The following is a 7065-nucleotide window of genomic DNA, read 5'->3' as shown; positions in this document are numbered from 1 at the left end:
CCTCCTACTCCTTCTCCTCCACCTCCTCCTCCTCCCTATATGGTCAGTCTGTAGGACAATGTCCTGCTTGCTAGTGCTATGTCAATATCCCTTGCCTCAGCCATTCATGAGCGCCCTTTAAACCTTTGAATTTGTAAGCAATTTATAATAATCCAAATTAAAAATTCAAGTAATAAATCTAATTATATTTAAAAATAGCTTACTTAAGAAACCATTTTTGATGGAAACATAACGATATTTATCAAGATGTACGAGTCTTTATAACGTGAATCCTGTGTGTACTCGATTTCAGTGTGCATCAAAAACTAAATCAATGTATTTCCTTCACTTTCATTCTAGAAAATAAATAGATGAAAGCGGTTATTCGGTGTCTCACCGATAATAACTATTCCTATCATAATCCCAATAATCACATTTTACAGATTAATAGGGAAATAGCTAAAGATACCATAGGTGATAAATGTATGACCCTCTAATTCAAAATATTTTCACATCATGTATTACTGGATTTCTATTTTAAACCTTATAATATAAAATTATGAAATCCTTTTTGTCAGTTCACCAAACTTTTAACTGGGCTCCACAAGGTACTAGAAGAGTTAGGAGACCCAGACCTACATGGTTGAGGACTATGAAACGTAAAGTAGGGGATGATGAATGGAGAAGTATTGAATTAAAAGCCAAAGATTGAGAAGACTGGCTAAATATAATCGAGGCTCTTTGCGTCAATGGGCGTAGGTGGAGATGATGATGATGATGATGATGATGATGATGATAATAATTATGATGAGATTTATAGCTACTCTCTCCTTATAACTTTACATGAAATCATATTGCACTTTCCCCTTATCCATAAATAATTTACAAACTCTGGCTACCCACGCAAGCTTCCTCTCTACATCGGACCACACTAACTCACTTAAATCATCTATGTCATTCCGTTAACCCTCTACTGTCACACAGGAAAACAATATCAAACATACACCAAAACCACTCCTCCGTTATGCCAATCATCTGTGCCTCTCCTTTTTCCTTCACACGTAACAAATCTTCGGAATGACCAATTCATTAATCAGGCATTCACTTAAGACACCATTTCATTTTCAGCTTTTCATCTTTAGAGATCTGAGACGTTCAGCTGTATACCTTTATAGCATCATGTATTCTTTTTCTGCATTAAACTTATGATCTTATTCCTTCTTCCTAATGTACTCTGTGCTCAAACAATCCTTCCTGGTACAGTTAAAAAGTTTTAAAAAAGGCTGCTTATGAATGGAGGAGGCAAGGGATAGTAACATTGTCCAATGAAGCAGGACAATGCCCTAGAGACTGACCATATATCATATGATTAGCGCCTAAGCCCCCTCTCCATCCAAGCAGGACCAGGGAGGGTCAGGCAGTGGCTGCTGATGACTCAGCATATAGATCTATAGACTCCCCCAAACTACCTATCCTTAGCTCACAAGGATGGTAAGGTTGCAAACACTAAAGGAACTAACAAGTCTGAGTGGGACTCGGTCTGGCAATCACCAGGCAGAGACGTTACCAATCAGGCCACAAAAACCCGTCTTTAATTCCGGTACACTTTCCTGGAAGCTAAAGAGACGGCTGTCACCTGTAAATTGTAGCAGGTGATGCTTTGTTTAGCAAAGGAGAAACTGTTAGCAATGTTGCCTTCTAAAAATAAGTCGCTGAGTTGTAAACACAGGATCTAAAGCATTTTTATTAATCCTAGGAAATGCTTTTAGGCAAATAACATATATATATATATATATATATATATATATATATATATATATATATATATATATATATATATATATACATATATATTGATATACAAATATAATAATAATAATATATATATATATATATATATATATATATATATATATATATATATATATATATATATATATACTGCATATACATTGATGTACATATATAACAATGAAATATATATTAATATATATATATATATATATATATATATATATATATATATATATATATATATATATATATATATATACTGTATATATATTGATGTACATATATAACAATGAAATATGAATATATATATATATATATATATATATATATATATATATATATATATATATATATATATATATATATATATATATATATATTCTAATATATATTCTATTGATTCCATCTGTAAGTCATACTCTAATATATATTCTATTGATTCAACCTGTAAGTCAATGTCATGTACATTAATACACAATAGCGCATGAAACAACTTAACAAATATTCAAGGATTTTGCTGCCCCAGGAGATCGGCGAACAAGACCATTGACTTGTTGGCATGAAGTAAAATCCTCTTTTTTCCGGTTCTCTCAATTACGTCAGAGCACCAATGGATTTCTCCAGGTCTAAAGATCTATACAGTGTTGTCAGATATGGGGATTTGTCCCTAGATTTGGGGATTTTGGGTGTCTGATGGGGATATTCTGTACAAATTTATATGAAGACAACAAAGATGAGTAAACCTTTACATTGTTGCAATTAATTTGTTTGCGCTTATATGAAGTTTGTTGAATAATTTCTAGATTAGTAAAGTCTACATGATCAAGACAGGAGAGATTATATTTGTGGAAATTGGGATTTTTTGGGTTCTTTTGGGGATTTTCTTATCATAATTTTAGGGGATTTTTAGACTAACCCATCTGGCAACACTGCTGAGCCATTTAGTGTAAGACATCGCGGGTGGAAGAACGTTTGCCCACTGCTCAGTGGCTGTTGGGCTGGTTTTCAAATCAATGGTGAGTTATCTTTCTTTGCTGATATCATTTGGTTTTGGATTCATTCTTTTATAGTTTATATATCAAATATGTTTTAATGTTGTTAATGTTTTTGAAAATATTTTAATTGTTCATTACTTTTATATAGTTTATTTCCTTATTTCCTTTCCTCCCTGAGTAAGTTTTCGCTGTCGGATCCTTGGGCTTATTAGCATCTTGCTTTTCCAACTAGGGTTGTATCTTAGCTAGTAATAATAATAATAATAAAAATTAATAATGATAATAATTTCTCATATAATTTCCCATATAATAATATTTTCTTTTATAATGTAGATCAGATAATTACTTATCTTTCGCCAATGTCTCTTGATACAGAAATAAGTTTAGTACGTTTACGGTATCGTGATCAAAACTTTCCACAACTTCAAATACTCCTTTATCTATTTCTTCAGCAGATGCAGAATTGAAGTTTTCTACTGACCCGTTAGATATCATTGGCGTTCTCATGGAATTCCGATTTCAAACGTAGTTTCCGGATGATAGACCTTGTGAATTATGGAAGGAATGTGGTTGGTTCGCTATGTTGGTATCTATAATGGACGTCAGTCAATGAAGGTGAGCATATAACTTTCATTTTTTGTTTTTAACTACTATTATGCAAGCTAACCCTCCCCCTTCAGGGGCGGGGCCCCTGAAGTGGGGAGGGTGTCCCTTCTTGGCATACGGTAGACTTTTTAAGTCTACCGTATGCCAAGAGAAGGGCTTGCATACCTTATTTTTAATGTGTAAATTCTATTTTGGTAATATGGTGGTTATACAGTATAGTTAAGAAAAAGCAAATCTTGTATACATTCAATTTTTGAAATAATCATAAACTGTCTATTAACAAGTGCATACGTAGTTTAATCTGGACAATTTTATTATTTTACTAGGGAATGGTCTGTAATGTTTTCCTTTTCGCAGGTCCAGAGCAGAGCTTTAAGAGCAGGAAAGCCTCCTTGTCCAGGAACTGCTTGTGGAAGGAATTGATAATGATTTGGAGTTTTCTGGTATCCGGATTACTTGAAGGTCATTGACGCCGATCCAGAAAATTTCTTTTCAAACGGCTTTGCTAAGGTAAATCTATGTATTATTTTTTATTTGATGTTGAGAGAACTGGAAGACATTTTTTATCCTAGATGTGAATTGTTCTTTACCATTTGCTCCTTCGCGGATACAAACCATCTTAAAATATTAATCTATGGCACCGTCGTTCAATTAGTTCATTATGCATGTTGCATAAGATTTTTCATAACTCTAACCATCCTTTATATTCAGATCTTCCTGGACAATTCCATCCTGTTCGTAATACTAGGCAGGCAGTCAATTCTAATAGCCAGGCCTTCTCCATCATGAGGCTCAATACTACACAGTATTCTATAAGTTTTATTCCAGCTGTGTGACCAAGTTGTGGAATGATCTTCCTAATCGTGTGGTTGAATCAGTAGAACTTCAAAAGTTCAAAGTTGCAGCAATTTTTTTTATGTTGAACAGGGTGACATAAGTCTTTTTATAGTTTATATATGACATATCTGTTTTGACGTTGTTACTGCTTTTAGAATGATGTGTTGTTAATTTGTTCTCATCATTTATTCATTTCCTTATTTCCTTTACTCACTGGGCTATTTTTCCCTATTGGAGCCCTTGGCCTTATAGCATCTTGCTTTTCCAACTAGGGTTGTAGCTTGGCTAGTAATAATAATAATAATAATAATAATAATAATAATAATAATAATAATAATAATAATAATAATGTGTTGAGCGCCAGCTGGAAAGGCCGTTGAAGTTCTTAACGAGGTAGATAACTACAGGTGGGAGTAAAGACAGGGATCCCCCCACCCCTTACCTGTCAAGGTTTGCTTCAACTGAAGTCTTCGGTCACATAAAGTATTGATGTACTGATGCGGTCTTCAACAAACTTTTAAGTTTTTATTTTCCTTTAGGAGATTGAGTTCTGGCTGTACATTATTGTTTAGTGAGACTCGTCGTGGGTGGATTGGCTTTACCATTTTGTATATAAAGCTTTAAAACCTTTGTGTATGATTTTATTATACTATTTGTGGCTATACTGATAGACAATATATATAACCTATGCACTTCTTCGAGTTTTTATTTAAAGATATTCCCAGAGGCCCAGCTAGAAAGATATCTGAAATAAAATTGTTCGTGGTTTTGGTAAAATATTCCTACAGAATAAGCTAACGCAAGTTTCAATTTACAGTTTTCTTTTTCTCTTTTCTCACTGGGGTAATTTGTTTTTAAAAGCCCTGTATCCTCTGTTTTCTTAACCAGCGTTGTAAATTAGATAATAAAGATGATAAAAATAATAGAATAATAAAGTACTTTCATTCAAAACGCCGAACAGTCACAAGACATCTCTTCATTAACTGGGATTTCGATTACCTGTATCGATGGATCAGCAAACCGAAGACCCTAAATTGCTGATTTGAGAGATTCTTAAAGTTGACGGGCTTGTCAATCTTTGGGTAAAAAGTTTGAAAGTATTAATGGTTCTGTTATAGATTGAATGAAATTGGTAGCATTAAAATTATCGAGAAACTAGTAAGCCTACAACTCTTTACAAATATTCCAAATGTTAGTGGGTCATGGAAGTAAATTATTATTTTCGAAATACAAAATATATTAAGTAACATTTTATAATAAAGATTGCCAAGAGTTTATTAAATTCCTAGCTCTTTGTTCCTGTCTACACGATCGCGCATGCCCGACAGGCAAACAGCGTTACCAGACCACAATAGTTAGTAAGAATGAGGGTTAACGATGTCAGAAGCGGGAAAACCACAGACAGGGATCTGGCATCATTCAGTGTTGCCAGATCTCTGCCTTTAGTTTTCCCACTTCTGACGTCATCAACCCTCATTTTCACTAACTATTGTGGCCTGGTATCACTGTTTGCCCATTGGGCATGCTCGATCGTATGGACAGGGCTTTAAGTCTTGAATTGTACTTATTCACTGGGCCCTAGCTTGATGGAGAGGGGGTCTGGACACTGATCACGTTCTTATGCTCTTTCTCTTAAACATTTTCCTACTCTGGTCTCTGACATTCATGAGTGACCTTTAAACTGGCAAGTAACGTCACGTAGGTTGTTACAATTGGAATCCTTGCGCATGTATCATACTGCTTCTCCAACTGGAGTTATAGCCTAGCGTGTTGGGTAAAAGATTAGAAATAGACGTTAATTAAAACTTCTGAAAACTAACTAGTAATAGTTTTTAATGAGAATTGGAATCATGAAACGAAGCTATTTAGTAGAAATATGCTTATGAATATTTTTAGTTGATTTCTGAATTAATGATTTGAGTACTTTGCAAAGCGGTTCAATAAGTAAAGGTTTATTTGACGGGTGTCTGTTTGAAAACCTTCCAGATTAATATTGTAATCTTTATGGATTAATTGCGTTGTGGTGGCCGATGTAGTAACGTCCCCGACTGGTGGTCACTAAACTGGAGTTCGAGTCCCACTCAAACGTTTTTTAGTTCCTATGGTCACTGCAAACTCATCATCCTTGTGTGCTAAGGATGGGGCGTTTAGGGGAACCTGGCCCTCCCTGGTGCTAGCTGGGGAGCGGATCATATATGGTCAGTCTCTAGAGCATTGCCCAGCTTGATAGGGCAATGTCACTGTCCCTTGCCTCTGCCATTCATAAGCGGATTTAAACCTTTAAATATGGAGGTTTTCTGATCCTGAAAGAGTACGAGATTAACTACATTAAACTTTTTTTGAAACTTCCATAGTTAGCCCTCATAGAGATAAAAAATATATACCGAGGCGAGATTAATTCTATAATATATTAAACTTTTAATTGAGGCAAATGTGTTATTGATTATCATGTTGATAATACTTTCATCTGATGACATCAGAAGCGAGAAAACTAAAGGCAGGGATCTGGCAACACTGAAAGAGTACGAGATTAACTACATTAAACTTTTGTTGAAACTTCTATAGTTAGCCCTCATAGAGAGAAAAAAATATATACCGAGGCAAGATTAATTCTATAATATATTAAACTTTTAGTTGAGGCAAAGTTATTATTGATTATCATGTTGATAAAACCTTCATCTGTAATATGGGAGGGTTTAATTTGCTAAACGTGCAGTTGAAGAGTAATCTTTGAAGGTTGATTAATTTGGTTTGGAAATTTTTTTATCAATTATCAATCTGTAAAATAAAACTGTAGCCTGATTATTCTTCGATACAGTTTTCTATTATAATACGTGTTGGGTCGTGTTATTTA

The 7065-nt window shown here is 34.2% G+C and overlaps 1 long non-coding RNA gene across 1 annotated transcript in view; it reads left to right on the top strand.

Moving 5' to 3' along the window:
* Nucleotides 1–2728: 2728 nt before the first annotated feature.
* Nucleotides 2729–7065, top strand: part of LOC137655102 (uncharacterized) — a 59127-nt gene continuing 54790 nt past the window's right edge. Inside the window, exons 1-3 of the long non-coding RNA XR_011046813.1 lie at nucleotides 2729–2789; nucleotides 3224–3383; nucleotides 3732–3884. This is a non-coding gene — a long non-coding RNA (uncharacterized lncRNA). The remainder of the gene's footprint in view (nucleotides 2790–3223; nucleotides 3384–3731; nucleotides 3885–7065) is intronic.

This window comes from Palaemon carinicauda, chromosome 16 (assembly GCF_036898095.1).
Source record: "Palaemon carinicauda isolate YSFRI2023 chromosome 16, ASM3689809v2, whole genome shotgun sequence".
Taxonomy (NCBI): domain Eukaryota; kingdom Metazoa; phylum Arthropoda; class Malacostraca; order Decapoda; family Palaemonidae; genus Palaemon; species Palaemon carinicauda.
The sequence above is the reverse complement of the archived record's forward strand: the minus strand, read 5'-3'. Positions and strand labels throughout refer to the sequence as shown.